The sequence below is a fragment of the Dendrobates tinctorius genome, unplaced genomic scaffold (assembly GCF_039654945.1).
Source record: "Dendrobates tinctorius isolate UK_male_01 unplaced genomic scaffold, ASM3965494v1 ptg000011l, whole genome shotgun sequence".
NCBI classification, from domain to species: Eukaryota; Metazoa; Chordata; class Amphibia; order Anura; family Dendrobatidae; genus Dendrobates; species Dendrobates tinctorius.
In genome coordinates this window covers 74,134,697-74,152,939 of record NW_027361679.1, presented here as the reverse complement: position 1 = coordinate 74,152,939, position 18,243 = coordinate 74,134,697, and positions in this window count along the sequence as shown.

Here is an 18,243-nt window from a genome sequence, read left to right as displayed (position 1 = left end):
CAACCAACCACCCGACGGCTTTGGGATGAAGTGTGCTTGGAGGTTATAGAGAACTGGGAGGAGCTCGATGCGAGGGCCAGGGGTTTTGTTCATAAGTATTCCAATTTCAGTAACTTATATTACAGCATGTGAAGTGTCGAATACTAACCACTTTTTTTTTTGCTTCACAGGTGGCAGGGTTATCATACGGTGGCGGTCACTCAGGGATCTCTTTAAAGAGGGACTTCAACAAGGAGATGCAGGCCCCGAGTGGGTCGAGAGGACGCAGGAGCAGCCGGTATAAACACTACAGAGCCCTGCCGTTCCTCCGGTCGGCGATGGTGAGCAGAAGGTAAATATTCCACACACCATTTCTGTAGTATAAATGTTAACATGTTTAACCTAATTTTTTTTTTCAGCCATTCCAAATGAAATATCAATATATTAATATATCTTTTTTTTCTCTTTTATAGCACCATCTGCAGCACTCGGGAGCCTGCTTCCGAGTTGCCTCCCTCTGGAGGGATCCCTTCGGTGACCGCCACCGGGGACCACATCGAGGTATCCGACCCCTCTGTACCTTCCCTCTTGTCTCGTCCCTCTTTCCCATCCACCAGCACTGGACCAGCAGGGCAGTCTTCATCACATGAAGCTGCAGGTGACGATTTACAGCACCCTTTACCCCACCCCTCTGACACTGCCGCAACATCTCTACCAACTTTTGGTTCTGGACGGCAGCGTCTGAGAGGTCAGGAAAGGATGACTTTGTCTGACTGTTTGAATCTGAATTCAACCATCCAGAATGCATTCTGACTTTTAGGACAGCAGATAACTTCTAGGTTGAACATGATAAATCAAAATATCATGGAACTCAGAAGTTATATGGAGCGGATTAATTCAGAGTCAAACCAGGCGCCGAGACATATTTTTTTTCAGTCAGTTGTCCGGCAAATGGAAGATTTAAATCCTCACCTGCAGATGCATGTGATGCAAGCCTGTCACAATGCTCTAGTCACTGCAGTCTCCCAATCTACCCATTCCATCACCTTCTCATTCCACCGTCCATCCTCCCTCCGTCCATCCTCCCACCGTCCATCCTCCCACCGTCCATCCTCCCACCACTCCTTCTCCTTTCTCCAATTCCCCATTCCATTCTTCCCAGTACCTTCCTTCCCCACTGCATTATACCCCAATGACCTCACCATACCCACCCCCAGCCACACCTTCAATGTTCCCACAAACCTCCTCTGTCCATCAACTCCCATCTCAACCTCATGTTTTAAACCCCCCTTCCACTTCTGATCCTCACCAACCTTGGTCCCAGTCCTCCCCCCCATCGATGTGGTCAACCCTGTTAACCCCTCCGATGATATCGCCACCCAACAATACCGGCATCTGTAAATACTGTGTTAAAAATTGTCAAAAAAAAAATTTTTTTGCTTAAAAACAATTTTATTGTGTTTAATTTTTTTCTTTAGTGGTAAGTAAAATAAAAAAGAAAAACACCGGTGGTGTACAGGTATATACACAACACTTGGGTAAAGGTAAAAAAAGGTTAAAGGTACACCGGTGGTGTACAGGTATATATGTGGCGCCCCCAGGAGTATGGTCGCCACACTGGCTTTGCCTTCCTCCAGGGGAGGGTAATGCCAGGCTTGGAGGCAATGATGGGTCTCTCTCACAGTCAATCCATACATGCAACACAGTTCCACTCCTGGCCAGCAGGGGGAGCTCTAACCCAGGATTCAGGGGAGGAGTGCTCTCTGTGGGCCAGGAGGAGGTAGGAGGTAGTTAGTCTGCAGAGGGTGAAGTGTGCAGACATGGAATGCGAAGCTGGAGGTTGAGCAGTGGAAGGCGAGGTCCCTCAGCTTGAGAGCGCAGAGAACTGGAGTCTGGTCTCCATGGTGGTACGGATACTAACGGTCCTGCCACAGATACCAGAGGAGTAGGAGGCTGTAAATGCCCTACTTCCATCCAAGACTTGAGGCACAACAGCAAAACGGATAGAGAGCCGGGGATTCAGAGAGAGAGAGGAGTCCCAGAGAGAGAGAGGCTACAGCTGTCTGCCGTGCAAGTGGAATTTTAGGAACATCTGACAGGAGGAACTTCAGAGTAACTGAGTACTGGAGTGCTTCACAACCACACAAGCGCTAGGAAGGAGACTGCACAGCCCGTCTGAGAGAGAGAATCCCTGAGTTGCTTCCAGGCTAGCCTGCTCCAATACCATCTGTAATCAGGACCCTGGACTGCAGTTATCGAGTAAAGGTACAGAAATTGCACCCCGCTGTGTCGTGTCTGCTTCCTACCCTGTCGGCACTGCTACATCCCCGTGCCAACCACCTATACACTGCCCTGGGGTCACAGCTTCACCTGTGGGGAGCTACACCATCTAAGCTGCGACACACACCATCAGCCCCAGAGGATCTGCACGCAGCGTTGGCTAACACCTCACTTGCCAAACACCACAGGTGGCGTCACGAACTTTCCCTTATAAACTACATTACAAACATCACAGCCATTGATATTGGGGCCCAGGGCCACGGACCGGGTCACCGCTGCTGTGACACATCATCCCCCTGACACCGGCCCGGTATCGAAAATCCCACAGCCCTGAGAGAAGCCAGCGAGGGGCGACCCATATACACAACACTTGGGTAAAGGTAAAAAAAGGTTAAAGGTACACCGGTGGTGTACAGGTATATACACAACACTTGGGTAAAGGTAAAAAAAAGGTTAAAGGTACACCGGTGGTGTGCAGGTATATAAACAACACTTGGGTAAAGGTTAAAGGTACACCGGTGGTGTACAGGTATATACACAACACTTCGGTAAAGGCTCAATGTACACCGGTGGTGTACATGGAAAAAATACCCCACTTTTATTACACAAAATAGGTGTAAAGGTACCATAACTCTGAAACAAAAAACGGAAAAATTACAAAAGTTTTTCTTAGACAAAAAAGGAACCTTGGTATAAAATTAAAAAAAAAAATTATACCTTGTTATCTTGCCAGTCAACTCTTCCTTCCGGTGACACAAAATAATCAGCAAATGTGTCCCTCATTCTTGTGACTGACACAGTACTCCGAACACTTGTCTGGTGATAATCCCAAAAGGTGGTTTCACAAACATTTTTTTCCATGGAAACAGGTTCCTTTGAAATTACAAAATTGTGCAGGTTGACACATGCCTTCACCACCTCATCCACAGTCTCAGTTTTCATTTTTATGGCAGTTTACATCACTCTCCATTTTGATGTTAAAATCCCAAAAGCGCACTCCACCACTCTTCGCGCTCTTGTCAATCGATAGTTAAAGATTTTTTTCATGTGTGTCAATCCATGACTTCCATATGGCTTCAGAAGATGTTTAGACAGTTGAAATGCGTCGTCACCAACACATACAAATGGCATTGGTGGGCCTGTTGTTCCAGGGAGTGGTCTTGGAGGTGGGAATTCAAAATTTTCTCCATACAAACGACAGCCCATTGCGGACATCTTGAATACCTGAGAATCATTTGATCGACCATACGCACCAATGTCGACCCCAATAAATTTGCATTTTGAGTCTGCAATGGCCAGCAATACAATTGAAAACAATTTCTTATAGTTGAAATATTCAGATCCGGATCCAATGGGTTTCACAATCCTTATGTGCTTCCCATCCACTGCACCAACACAATTAGGAAACTGACATATTTCTTGAAAGTTGTCAGCAACCTCAAGCCACCTTTCCTGTGTTGGCTGAGGGATGTACTCCTCCTTTAGACAATCCCACAATGCCCGGCAAGTCTGTTGGACTATTCCAGAGATTGTAGATATCCCAAGCCGGAACTGGTAATGGAGGAAGGTAAAGGATTCTCCAGTTGAATCTGTTAAAAAAAGGGGAAAAAAGAAATTTAATACAAACTACTGTCACACTCGCGCCTAGGCTGAATGGCGCGAGCCGGGGGGTTGTGGCCCCACTGTGCCACAAACCAGACAACCCTGGAAGGGGCGTGACTAGGACAGCTACCTCGGTCTTCACTGGAGCCTCTGATGGTGAGGTCAGGCTTGTGCCGCAGGTAGCTGTCGGGTGCCACTCCAGGGTGGTGTCTGGCTGTGGCTGCTGATCCCACTCGGGGACAAGTCACTTGGACAGGTGTGACTAACAGGCACACTGAGACACAGGGCAAGCAGGCACGGCTTGGAGACACAGGGCAAGCAGGCACGGCTTGGAAAGGAGCAGGTAGGGACCTGTTCACACAGCAGGGGCAGGTATAGGTTTAGGCAGGAAGAAGTGGAGTGTGTTGGAACAGGTTATGAATGGAGCCGCAGGAGCGTGGAGCAGGCGGAGCAGCAAGGAGCGTCGAGCAGGCAGAGCGGCAAGGAGCACCGAGCAGGCAGAGTGGCAAGGAGTGCCGAGCAGGCAGAGCGGCAAGGGAGCCAAGCAGGCAGAGTGGCAAGGGAGCCGAGCAGGCAGAGCGGCAAGGGAGCCGAGCAGGCAGAGTGGCAAGGGTTCAGGGCCTCAGATAGGGAGGACACAAGGAAAGACACAGCAGAGAAGGAAGCCAAAGACAAGGAGACTGACAGACAGAGGTAAGACTGAGTTCAGACAGAGACACAGGGACAAAGACACAAGGACCAGGATATTCTGCCTCCTGGCAGGCGGACAGAGAAGTACTAGGCAAGGTACCAAGACACAGGAATGCGCAATAAGAGCCTTCAGAGAAGGCAAGACATAGGACAGGGCCTGGCTAGCTCAGCAGCAAGGAGCTAACCGAGTTTAGACATTGCATAGGCCAGGGTTAGTGGGTGTGGGAAAACTAAATAGTCAAGGGCGCTAGGTGATTGGTCAGGGACAGATTACACAGGTGCACCCTGACTGCATAAGAACCAGAGAGTTCTGGTGCTGCCCCCCTATACACACATAGCTTGGAAGCATACAGGAGAGCAGAGGCACAGGGCTGGCAACAGACAGAATTCACAGCATGGCTTGAAGCAGCAAGTAAGTTGGTGTGCGGGGGATGGGAGGCCATGCAGTGATGCCAGCAGGGTTGTTACAACTACAAGCAAGAACATGACAATAAAATTCTGCAGATTCAGAAAACTTTAAAAAAAAAATTACTTACCGAAGGGTCATCATCAAACGCTCCGCTGGTGATATAGAAAAGCCCAAGTAGGTGTCCCTTCTCTGGATTTGCGCTCTGACACGCTCCACCAAAATCTCAAACAGGTCGTGTCTCATCCGCACATAATTGAAGAACTTGTCTGGATTATCCCTCAATTCCAGATAAAGTGTAGAAAAAACTCCAAGGGTCAATCTGTGCATTTATAGGATGAATCCACTGCCGTCTCTTCCTTCTCCGACGCAGGATTCGCAGTCTTGTTTCCTCCTTCTGCCGAGCAAGAATTGCCAAATGATTGCACTCAAAATGAAAATCCACACAGATGCTATTAATATTTGCTATTACTCCTTCCATCTCTGCCACTAGCTCTACAACCTTTCAAAGATATTGTGTTAAAACACCCTAGATATAGTTTTCCCCTAGTTTCCAGGATCCAATCACGTTTGGGAGCAGTTTCCAAGAGCAAATCATATTTGGGAGCATCCCATTTTGGAGGTGTGGAAAAACGGATCCGTCAGAAAACTGAATCGTCCGCTAGCATCCGTTCTGCCACATTTATAGCGGATCCGTCAATCCGCCACGATGTCGGATCTTGACTGACGCCAAAAAACTGAAGTGTGAAACAGGCCTAACTGGTTGACTGGACCTGAAAGCTAATCCTGGAAGTAGTCAAAATGATACTATTATTATTATCATCCTTTTATACAAAGTATAAATATTTTATATAATTTGTATTCACATATATCTATATATAAATGATTCATAGTGTTTATGTAATTTCTGTTCCAGATGCACTTCATGAAATAAGTTATTTGCTCATTGATTGTAGAGCTACTCTACAGTCGCTTGCAGGGTTAGAAAATTCATATTTTGCTAGTTATAGCAACATATTTAAAGCAAAAAAAACTATTCTAGTATAACCACAAGCTGGTGCTGCAACATTAGGGAAAACCTTGACTGTTGTTCTGGAATTTATAGTGAATGCCTAATTTGCACATACATCTCTGCCAAAGCTGAGTTTCTCCTGTTGTGTCATAATTTCCTAACAATAGTGTTTCTTGGAAAAGAAGGCCTTGCTGATAAAAGAGGCCTGCAGAGATAATTGCATTCCGAAAACCTCTTCTTGAGGTTCTTAGATGACCTTATTAACAGTTATACTCAGCAAGATGATATGAACTTCATTAATTCTTCTTTTATCTGAAATACAGTGTGATTGAGCATAGAGTCTTATGGATATTATATAATGAATAATTTTAGCCATTTATGGCATTATGATCCGCTATTGCATAAATCGCTTAATGCGCATTACAATACTAGCTGAAGAGCCCGGCGTTGCCCGGGCATAGTAACTAACGGTGGTTAGTTATAACAAATCAGTAGCGTAGTTACCGGGGGGGCAGAGGGGGCGGTGGCCCCAGGCCCCGCACTCTGAGGGGGCCCACCAGGAGCTACGCTACTGTAACTGTATCGGTGTGCACAGTGCACCCATACAGTTACATTCTGTGGCAGAGCAGGGAGAATCGATTTCCCTGCACTGCCGCCCGGCCACTACGGGGCCCCTGAGCAGGCGGGGGGGCAGTGCCAGCAGTGGGCCCCCTGCCCGTCATCGCAGGGTCAGCTGTATTGGCATCTAGCCGATACAGCTGACCACACTGATGAGAGAAGGAGCGAGCGCTCCTTCTCCCATCATCCCCCTTTCAGCATCTGACAGCGGTCGCGCTGACATCACTGCCCGGTGTCCGCTGTCAGGAGATGAGCGGGAGCTCAGAGCAGCGCAAGAGCCGGGAGGAAGAGAGGTGAGTATTTATTTATTTATTTTATGGGGTGCATTATTTTACAGTCTGCCTATGGGGGGATGCTGTATTACTTAACAGTCTGCCTATGGGGGTTGCTGCCTTACCTATCAGTCTGCCTATGGGGGGTGTTGCCTTACCTAACAGTCTGCCTATGGGGGGGTGCTGCATTACCTATCAGTCTGCCTATGAGGGGGTGCTGCCTTACCTATCAGTCTGCCTGTGGGGGGATACAGCCTTACCTAACAGTCTGCCTAATGGCAGGCACGGCACTGACTAAGAATGGTGCCTCTGACTGCAGTGCCCTCCCCTTTCTGGTTGCCATGTTACTGTTGGTTGTCCCTCTACACTCATTCATATGTAAAAGGGGGCAGTGCATGAATTATAAGGGCCAATCAAAGGCTGGTGTCACTTTCCCCATATGCAAATGGAGCTATATAAGGTCTGGTTACTCCCCCTCCTCCTCTTCCCCCTCAGTGGACCAGTCCCGGAGGTCCTGTATGCACCCTGGGGCCCCTGTATGCTGCACCATTATTAAATGTATCACTCAATGGTTCTCAAAAGCGTGAAAAATCTAATCTACAGCAGCTGGGGTTTATTGTGACCCAGAGGGGTATAATCTGGCCTTGGCCAAACTATACCCCGGGGTATAGTTTGGCCTAGACCACTTTAACCCTGGGTATATTCTGGGTGGGGGGATTAATCTCCACCACCCTACATCTCCTCCCTCATTTCAGTCTACCACCCTACTCATTCCCTCCATTCTGCTGAGGACCTGAGGTTAGCATCCTCAAAAATCAGTACCTCCCACTCCCGTCTCCAAGACTATACACGTGCTGCGCCAGTTCTTTGGAATGCACTTCCCAGGTCAATACGATTAGTCCCCAATCCCTACAATTTTAAGCGTGCCATGAAAATGCATTTATTTAGACTGGCCTACCGCCTCAACATATTAACCTAACTATCCCTGTGTGGTACAGTCAAAAGTTTTACCATAACCAGGTTCCCCGCATCATGTCCCCACATGCTTTATATCAGGGGCGGGCTGGGCTGGGTGGCAGGGATGCAAATGCCCCCCGGGCCACTCACCGAGCAGCTGTGCTGGGCCGGCCTCCTAATGGCTGCACACAGCAAACTGCGTGTGGCCGTGTCTGCTGTGCTGCATAGTACTGTCTGTGTGATGCGGCTGGCAGCAGGGTTTGTGTCTAGAAGATCGGAGTTGATTTCTTCAGGTAATGAAGTCACTGGAAGGGGCGGGGCCTCCTTCAGTCCAGTGACGATCCAATAGCAGGAAGTGAATCTGTGTTTTGGCAAGGCTGCTGGAGAAGGAAACTGAGGGGCTGCACCATGGAGCCCTCTGAGGAGAGAACTGAGGTGCTGCAAATGGGAGTGAGGACGCAGGACTTGGTTTGAGGACCCTGATGAAGCATTTTGGAAAGGGGTTGATGCTACTTGAGTGGGCCTGCAAAGGGAAAATTGTGATTAGGTGCTGTGTGGGGAATGGAGGGATGATGAGGGGCTTTGTGGGGAGAAAGGGGGGTGATGAGGAGCTGTGCGTGCTGAGAAGGGATGATGAGGGGCTGTGGGGAGAAGTGGGATGATGAGGGGCTGTGGGGAGAAGGGATGATGAGGGGCTGTGGTGAGATAAGGGGCTGTGGGGAGATGAGGGGTTGTGGCAAGATGAAAAGGGGCTGTGGGGAGAAGGGGGATGAAGAGGGGCTGCGGGGAGAAGGGATGTGAGGGGCTGTGGGGAGAAGGGGGGATGATAAGGGGCTGTGGGGAGATGAGGGGCTGTGGCAAGACGATAAGGGGCTGTGGGGAGAAGTGGGATGATAATGGGCTGTGGGGAGAAGGGGAAATGATGAGGGGCTGTGGGGAGAAGGGGGGATGATGAGGGGCTGTGGCAAGATGGTAAGGGGCTGTGGGGAGAAGGGGGATGATAAGGGGCTGTGGGGAGAAGGGATGACGAGGGGCTGTGGAGAGATGAGGGTCTGTGGGGAGAATGAGAGATGATAAGGGTCTGTGGAGAGATGAGGGGCTGTGGCAAGATGATAAAGGGATGTGGGGAAAAGGGGGAAGATGAGGGGCTGTGGGGAGATGAGTGGCTGTGGCGAGATGATCAAGGGCTGTGGGGAGAAGGGGTGATGATAAGGGGCTGTGGGTGGGGAGAAGGGGGGATAATGAGGGGCTGTGGGGAGAAGGGGGGATGATGAGGGGCTGTGGGGAGAAGGGGGGATGATGAGGGGCTGTGGGGAGAAGGGGGGCTGTGGCGAGATGATGAGGGGCTGTGGGGAGAAGGGGGGCTGTGGCGAGATGACGAGGGGCTGTGGGGAGAAGGGGGGATGATGAGGTGCTGTGGGGAGAAGGGGGGATGATGAGGGGCTGTGGGGAGAAGGGGGGCTGTGGCGAGATGATGAGGGGCTGTGGGGAGAAGGGGGGATGATGAGGGGCTGTGGGGAGAAGGGGGGATGAGGAGGGGCTGTGGGGAGAAGGTGGATGATGAGGGGCTGTGCGGAGAAGGGGGGCTGTGGCGGGATGATGAGGGGCTGTGGGGAGAAGGGGGGATGAGGAGGGGCTGTGGGGAGAAGGTGGATGATGAGGGCTGTGCGGAGAAGGGGGAATGATGAGGGGCTGTGGGGAGAAGGAGGGATGAGGGGCTGTAGGGAGAAGGAGGGATGAGGGGCTGTGGGGAGAAGGGGGATGAGGAGCGGCTGTGGGGAGAAGGGGGATGATGAGGGGCTGTGCGGAGAAGGGGGGATGATGAGCGACTGTGGGGAGAAGGAGGGATGAGGGGCTGTAGGGAGAAGGAGGGATGAGGGGCTGTAGGAAGTAGGGGGCCTTCATAATGTGTGTGTGTATATATATATATATATATATATATATATACACACACATACACACAGTGGGGGAACAAAGTATGTAGTCAGCCACCAATTTTGCAAGTTCTCCCACTTAAAAAGACGAGAGGCTTGTAATTGACATCATAGATAGACCACAAGTATGAGAGTCAAAATGAGGAGACAAATCCAGAAAATCATCTTGTCTGATTTGGCAAGATTCATTTTGCAAATTATTGTGGAAAATAAGTATTTGGTCATTAATAAAAGTTCATCTCAATATTTTGTTATATATCCTTTGTTGGCAATGACAGAGGTCAAATGAATTATCTAAGTCTTCACAAGGTTGGCACACACTGTTGGTGGTATGCATTCCTCCATGCAGATCTCCTCTAGAGCAGTGATGTTTTGGGCCTGTCCCTGGGCAACACGGACTTTCAAATCCTTCCAAAGATTTTCTATGGGGTTGAGATCTGGAGACTGGCTAGGCCACTCCAGGACCTTCATATGCTTCTTACGAAGCCACTCCTTCGTTGCCCTGGGGGTGTGCTTGGGATCATTATCATGCAGAAAGACCCATCCATGTTTAATCTTCAATGCCCTTGCTGATGGGAGGAGGTTTGCACTCAAAATCTCACAATACATGGCCCCATTCATTCTTTCATCTACACAGATCAGTCGTCCTGGTCCCTTTGCAGAGAAACAGCCCCAAAGCATGATGCTGCCATCCCCATGCTTTACAGTAGGTATGGTGATGTTCTTTGGATGTAACTCAGCAGTCTGTCTCCTCCAAACACGACGAGTTTTGTTTCTACCAAACAATTCTACTTTGGTTTCATCAGACCATATGACATTCTCAGAATACTCTTCTGGATAATCCAAATGCTCTCTAGCAAACTTCAGATGGGCCCGGACATGTACTGGCAGGGGGACACGTTTTGCACTGCAGGATCTGAGTCCCTGGTGGCGTAGTGTGTTACTGATGGTAGCCTTTGTTACGGTGGTCGCAGCTCTGTGCAGGTCGTTCACTTGGTCCCCCCGTGTGGTTCTGGGATTTTTTCTCTCCGTTCTTGTGATTAATTTGACCCCATGGGGTGAGATCTTGTGTAGAGCCCTAGATTGAGGGAGATTATCAATGGTCTTGTATGTCTTCCATTTTCTTACTATTGCTCCCACAGTTGATTTCATGACACCAAGCTGTTTGCCTATTGCAGATTCAGTCTTCCCAGCCTGGTGCAGGGCTACAATTTTGTTTCTGGTGTCCTTCGACAGCTCTTTGGTCTTCCCCATAGTGGAGTTTGGAGTGTGACTGTTTGAGGTGGTGGACAGGTGTCTTTTATACTGATAAGTTTAAACAGGTGCCTGTCACGGTTCATTTTTGGAGCCATGGCAGAATGTGGATTCTTATAGAAACCTTTTTCCCCCGGTGGCCGCTGGGGTTTACTACAACTGTAGTTGTTTTGGTGCTAGTTTTGCCCCCAATGGCCGCTGGGGTTACTACACGTTTGAATTAACCAACAGGTGATGACTACTCCCCCCTCCTTCCTATAAAAGGTTGTCATGTGCAGTAAATCACTGTTGGTAATATTGTTCATTTGTTATCCAACCGTGGTGAAGACTGGACCTACCTGGTGGAGAGGGGGTTCAGCTTATCTGGAGCAGTGGAGTTGCTGCTGGATGCTGATCGGATCCTTACTCTGTTGCTTGGAGCATTTGCAGCAGAACAAAGCTAAGTTTTGGGTTTTAGTTGCTTTAACCCCATGGTGTCTGTTTTATTTTCCTTTGTGAGTTATTGGGTGCAGTTCACTTGGGGTTGGTGGTTTAGCTCAGGGCTAAACAGGAGATAGGGACAGGTCGGGGACTTGGGCCTCACTACCTTCAAGTGTACCCCCAAGTTAAGGAGAGTCAGGGCACCCTCTTAGCCTGAGGGGCAGTTCAGGGGCCCAGGTTCCACGTCTCCTGCTTTGTCCCAACTGCCACGTGACAGTGCCATTACTACAGGTAATAAGCAGAGGACAGAGGAGCCTCTTAAAGAAGTAACAGGTCTGTGAGAGCCAGAATTCTTGCATGTTTTTAGGTGATCAAATACTTATTTTCCACCATAATTTGCAAAATAAATCTTGCTAAATCAGACAAGGTGATTTTCTGGATTTGTTTTTCATATTAACTCTCATAGTTGTGGTCTACCTATGATGTCAATTACAGGCCTCTCTCATCTTTTTAAGTGGGAGAACTTGCACAATTGGTGGCTGTCTAAATACTTTTTTTCCCCACTGTATAATATGTATAGGACATTGAGGACCTTCATACTATATATAGGGGGCAGTGGGGACATCATATTGTATATAGGGGCTATGTAGCCATTTTACTATATATAAGGAGCTCTGGGGTCCTCAATGTATTATAAAGGGCTTTGAGGACCATCATATTGTGTATTGAGGGCTGTAGGACTATCATTCTGTATATACAGAGCTGTGTGGGTACTCACAGGACATTATTTGTTATAAAAGGGGACATTATTAGCTTTTATAGGGGCACTCAGGTCCCATTACTTATTTTTGTTGGGGGGCATTATTAACTTTATGTGGACACTCAAGGGTATTTGTTGCTGGAAGGGGGCACTTGGGATATTATATAGAATACAGGTCTTTGCACAGTAGGGGCATTAATACTTTCTATGGGACACTTTATTTTTTTGGGGAGGGAGTAATCCTAATAATGGCACAATTTTTTAAATATTAGGGTCAGTGCTCCACACTGCAAGTGCACGCAGATTGGGGAGTTTTTGTAGGTTGGAAATAGATGGCGATGTCGCTTTAAATGTGTTTTTGTTGTAATCTGTGCAGACAAGTTGTGGCTGGAGAAGTGGTAATGGAGGTCTGGGCAAGATGGAAAAGCTGGAAAAGTGAACAACCCGAATCAGAAAGAACGTCATGTGTAAGTTAAACTGTACTGTAATCACGTGTATGTTCTGTGGGACTGGTATCTACCAATATACGGTTACTGTAAGGTGCTAATATTGCTCTTTTTAGTAGTGTTTTTATTTTTTTATTTAGTAACAGGTTAATGTGTTTCAGTCATGTGTAGTAGAAGGTGTATGGTAGGGTCATTGGTCTTTGCATAGAGTGTTTTGTTATGTAGAGGTAGTGGTCATATTTATAGTGGTTTGAAAAAACCACTATATTGTAATCCGAACGCTGCTAACTTCTTCTTATTATTATTTTCCAGTTGATTTCCGCAATTAATACAGCCCGAACTGCTACACGCACAGACTCCGTTGAGGTGTCGTTTCGAAGCCAGCGTCCACGAGAGGTGTGCTAAGTATTTTTCGTGTCAATCGGATTTGTAGTTTTTGCGCAATTTGCGTTTTAAATTTTTTTTTCCCGTCATTGGAATGCACTGTCTCCAATGCTTTTCAATGGGAAATGGCAAAACGTGCCCTGAGGCGATTGAAATGGCAGTTAAGCTCATTGATATGCGCAGGCAGACCCAGTAACTATGCCATCGCCTACGGACGTCACATGACGCACCAAGGACAGAGCTTCTGCCACATAATATCAGCTCTTAAAGCGAAACCCACAGCACAAATGCAAATCTAGCTTCATCACATGACACATGCCCCTGAGAGGGAATGTCCGCCAAAGTTGATTTAGAAGAAGCCCAGTGAGCCAAACTAGCTCTTAAAGGGCCGACGCGACAAAGTGATTGTTAAAGGGTCGGCGCACCGAAATGAGTCTTAAAGGGCCGACATGCCAAATCGAAAGCTGAGTGACCCCAGGCTCCAAATCGGAGGCTGAGCCACCCCGGCCTCCAAATCGGAGGCTGAGCCACCCCGGCCTCCAAATCGGAGGCTGAGCCACCCCGGCCTCCAAATCGGAGGCTGAGCCACCCCGGCCTCCAAGTCGGAGGCTGAGCCACCCCGGCCTCCAAATCGGAAGCTGATCGACCCTGGGGTCCAAATCGGAGGCTGAGCCACCCCGGCCTCCAAATCGGGGGCTGAGCCACCCCGTCCTCCAAATCGGAGGCTGAGCGACCCCAGCCTCCAAATCTTACAGAGTGGCCCCGCCCACCAAATCGGACGCAGAGAGGCCCTGCCCACCAAATCGGACCCTGTGGGGCCCCGCCCACCAAATCGGACCCTGTGGGGCCCCGCCCACCAAATCGGACCCTGAGAGGCCCGCCCACCAAATTGGACCCAGAGTGGTCCCTCCCACCAAATCGGACCCAGAGTGGTCCCGCCCACCAAATTGGACCCAGAGGGGCTCCGCCCACAAAATCGGACCCTGAGGGGCCCCAACCACAAAATCGGACCCTGAGGGATCCCAACCACAAAATCGGACCCTGAGGGGTCCCAACCACAAAATCGGACCCTGAGGGGCCCCTGACACAAAATCGGACCCTGAGGGGCCCCGGCCACAAAATCAGACCCAGAGAGGCCCCACCCACCAAATCGGACCCAGAGTGGCCCCACCTACAAAGTCGGACCCTGAGGGGCCCCAACCACAAAATCAGACCCTGAGGGGCCCCATCCACAAAATCGGACCCTGAGGGGACCCACCCACAAAATCGGACCCTGAGGGGCCACACCCACAAAATCGGACCCTGAGGGGCCACACCCACAAAATCAGACCCTGAGGGGCCACACCCACAAAATTGGACCCTGAGGGATCCCGGCCACCAATTCAAACCCTGAGGAGCCCAGGCCACCGAATCGGATCCTGAGGGGCCCCACCCACCAAATCAGACCCTGAGGCCAAAGTGGCCCCTGAGAGGTACCCACACTTAAAACGGATCCTGAGTTGAAAGTCTTGCAGGGGCAGCAGGCAAGTCTCTCTTAAAAGGGCAGCCCGGGCACCATTTCAAACCACTATCTGTACTTCCTTCAGGAAATACACATCTAGTATATTATGTATTCGCAGTGTGGTGGTTATGGTGGTGGACATAGAATCATAGAATCATAGAATCGTAGAGTTGGAAGGGACCTCCTGGACCATCTGGTCCAACCCCCTGCTCAAAGCAGGATTCGCTAAATCATCCCAGTCAGATGTCTGTCCAGCCTCTATTTGAAGACATCCATTGATGGAGAACTTACCACTTCTCGTCGCAGCTTGTTCCACTCATTGATCACTCTAACTGTCAAAAAGTTTTTTCTAATATCTAATCTCTGTCTCCTCCCATTCAGATTCATCCCATTGCTTCTAGTCTTTCCTTGTGCAAATGAGAATAAAGTTGATCCTTCTACAATGTGACAGCCCTTTAGATATTTGTAGACAGCTATTAAGTCTCCTCTCAGTCTTCTCTTTTGCAAACTAAACATTCCCAAATCCTGCAACCTTTCCTCATAAGGCAGGGTTTGCAGACCGGTCACCATTCTGGTCGCTCTTTTCTGAACTTGCTCCAGTTTGTTGATGTCTTTTTTAAAATGTGGTGCCCAAAACTGGACACAATATTACAGATGAGGTCTGACCAAAGAGGAGTAGAGGGAAATAATGACTTCACGTGATCTAGACTGTATGCTTCTGTTAATACATCTTAGAATTGCATTTGCCTTTTTTGCTGCTGCATCAAACTGTTGACTCATATTCAGTGTGTGATCTATAGTATACCCAAGTCTTTTTCACATGTGCTGTTGCTTAGCCCTATTCCTCCCATTCTGTATATGCTTTTTTCATTTTTATTGCCCAGATGTAGTACTTTGCATTTTTCCCTGTTAAAAACCATTCTGTTAGTTGCTGCCCACTTCTCCAGTTTATTTATATCTTTTTGAATCCTCTCTCTCTTCTCTAGTATTAGCTATCCCTCCTAGCTTTGTGTCATCAGCAAATTTAATCAGTTTACCCTCAATTCCTTCATCTAAATCGTTGATAAAGATGTTGAACAATACAGGGCCCAGGACAGAGCCCTGTGGTACCCCACTTGAGACATTCTTCCAACTGGATGTGCAGCCATTTACGACCACTCTTTGGGTCCAATCACTAAGCCAGTTATGAATCCACCTAACAGTTGCCTTGTCCATTCCATACTTAGTCATTTTTTCAATAAGGATTGTATGAGATACTTTGTCAAATGCTTTGCTGAAGTCAAGATATACTATATCTACAGCATTTCCTTGATCCACCCAATCAGTGATTCCATCATAGACGGAAATTAAGTTAGTCTGACATGACTTATTAGTTACAAACCCATGCTGACTCTGTTTAATCACTTCATTCTTATCCAGGTACTGACATACATGTTGTTTAATAATTTGCTCAAAGATTTTTCCTGGTATAGAAGTCAGACTCACCGGCCTATAGTTGCCTGGGTCCACCTTCTTCCCCTTTTTGAAGATAGGAACAACATTCATTCTTCTCCAGTCTTCTGGGACTTCTCCTGTTCTCAAAGAATTTTCAAAGATTATGGAGAGGGGTTCAAAAATTTATTCTGCTATCTCCTTCAGTACTCTGGGGTGTAATTCATCTGGACCTGGAGACTTGAATTCATTTAGGCTAGCTAAGTGTTTCCTCACTATCTTTCTGTTTATAGATATCCTGGATTCTTCTATTCCCTTAATAGGACAGTGAAGAACAGTTGATGTTACATTTCCTTTCTGAGAGAAGACAGATGCAAAATAGGAATTTAAAAGTTCGGCCTTCTCAACATCCTGTCTTACCATTTCATCATTTTCATCCTGTAAAAATCCTATAGCATCTTTGACTTTTCTTTTACTTTTGACATATCCCCAAAATCCTTTATTATTGCTTTTGATATCTCTTGCAAGCCTCAATTCATTGTCAGCTTTAGTATTCTGATTTGTGCCCTGCAGGTTCTGCAGACAGCATTATATTCTTCTTTAGATATGCCTCCCTCTTTCCATTTTATAAACATTTTTTTCTTCCTTTTTAGCATGTGCTTAAGTTCTGTGTTCATCCATCCTGGCTTCCTTAAATGCTTCCTATTCTTCCCTCTTTTCGGAATTGTTAACAATTGTGCTTTGAGAATTTCATTTTTCAAGATTTCCCATCCTTCCTGGACATTTTTGTCTTAAAGGATATCCAGCCATTGGATCCCTCCAATTCTCTTTCTGAATCCCTTAAAATCTGCCTTTCTGAAATCTAACCTTGACGTCTGAGTCTTCACAGGTCTTCCTCCTCTAGTTATCCAAAATTCTAAAGTAGCATGGTCGCTACCTCCTAGGGTCCCAGCCACTTTTACCTCCTCAACCATTTCCTCCTTGTTTATAAGGATTAGATCCAAGGTAGCAGTTCCCCTTGTTTTCTCCCCTACCTTTTGTAAGATAAAGTTGTCAGCAAGAGAGGATAAGAATTTCCTTGACCTGTTAGTTTTGCCTGAGAGAGATTCCCAACAAATGTCTGGATAGTTGAAATCTCCCATGACAACTGTGTCATATTTTTTGGAGAACTTGGCCATTTGATGCATAAAGAGTTCATCAATATCTTCAGCTTGCACAGGCGGCCTGTAGTAAATGCCTACAATGGTGTCCTTTCCATTGTTCTGTCCTTGTATTCTTAATATAAAGCAATCAGTGAAATTAAAACATAACTTTTACTAATATAAAAAGTAAAAAGATGTGTCACCCAAGTACATAAAAAGAGCAGTCAAATAAGGCACCTGATAATATAGCATTAAAATCAGGCCCCAACTGACCATTTAAAGTTACCTAAATACAATTAGACAACAAGGAGACATGGAAAAGGCGACTTTTGGATACAGTTTTTTACACACCTTGACCAAATCTTTGCATATAGATACGAAATGTTAACAGCCCATGGTATTGGCTACACATATATATATCATTAAAGTGAGATCATAAACATAATAAAAAATGGAGTGATCTCACCCAAAGTAGAAAGAAAGACGGGAGTCTTCGGTGATCAAAACAAGACCATGTTTTTTGAACCAAAGAAGTTGGGAGGACAATACCCTGTCAATCCCTATGGGGCTAGCAATCATCTAATCCCCAAAAACTCCCGCCCTGACAAGGGCAGTCCACAGCTAACCCTATTACAGATGCCCTGCACTTTCCCTAAAACGGGGGGTATTTGTCCCAACGCGTTTCATCCAAGCGAATTCCTCAGAGGACTAGCTTGTCCTAAAGTGCCACAGTGCTAAAGCTGGAGAGACATGACCTACTACTCTCAATGCTGTCTGCAGAGAGTGAAGGAAAACGGGCATATTTATAAACAATACTTCCTATATAATCATCAAGATGGATAACATATGTTGCTATAATTCAATCAGCTGTGGGACCCATTAAGCTCCCAAAATCATACCTGTTTGTAATTACCTTTTAAAAAAAAGGGGGGGAAACCACCAACATGATAGTCCACAGTGTTTGTCATCAGTGTGCGTCACTTTCTGCGGAGTAGGCGTGCACACAAAACAAAAACAAACTGTGCATCCGAGATGTGCCACCAACAAGATGGCGGGAAATACACCGCCCACTCCCGTGTATGGAATAATCTATGGCGGGCGCGCTCACCTGTAGAATGCCGAGCGGCGCAGTAACGCCGCCCGCACCGTGATATT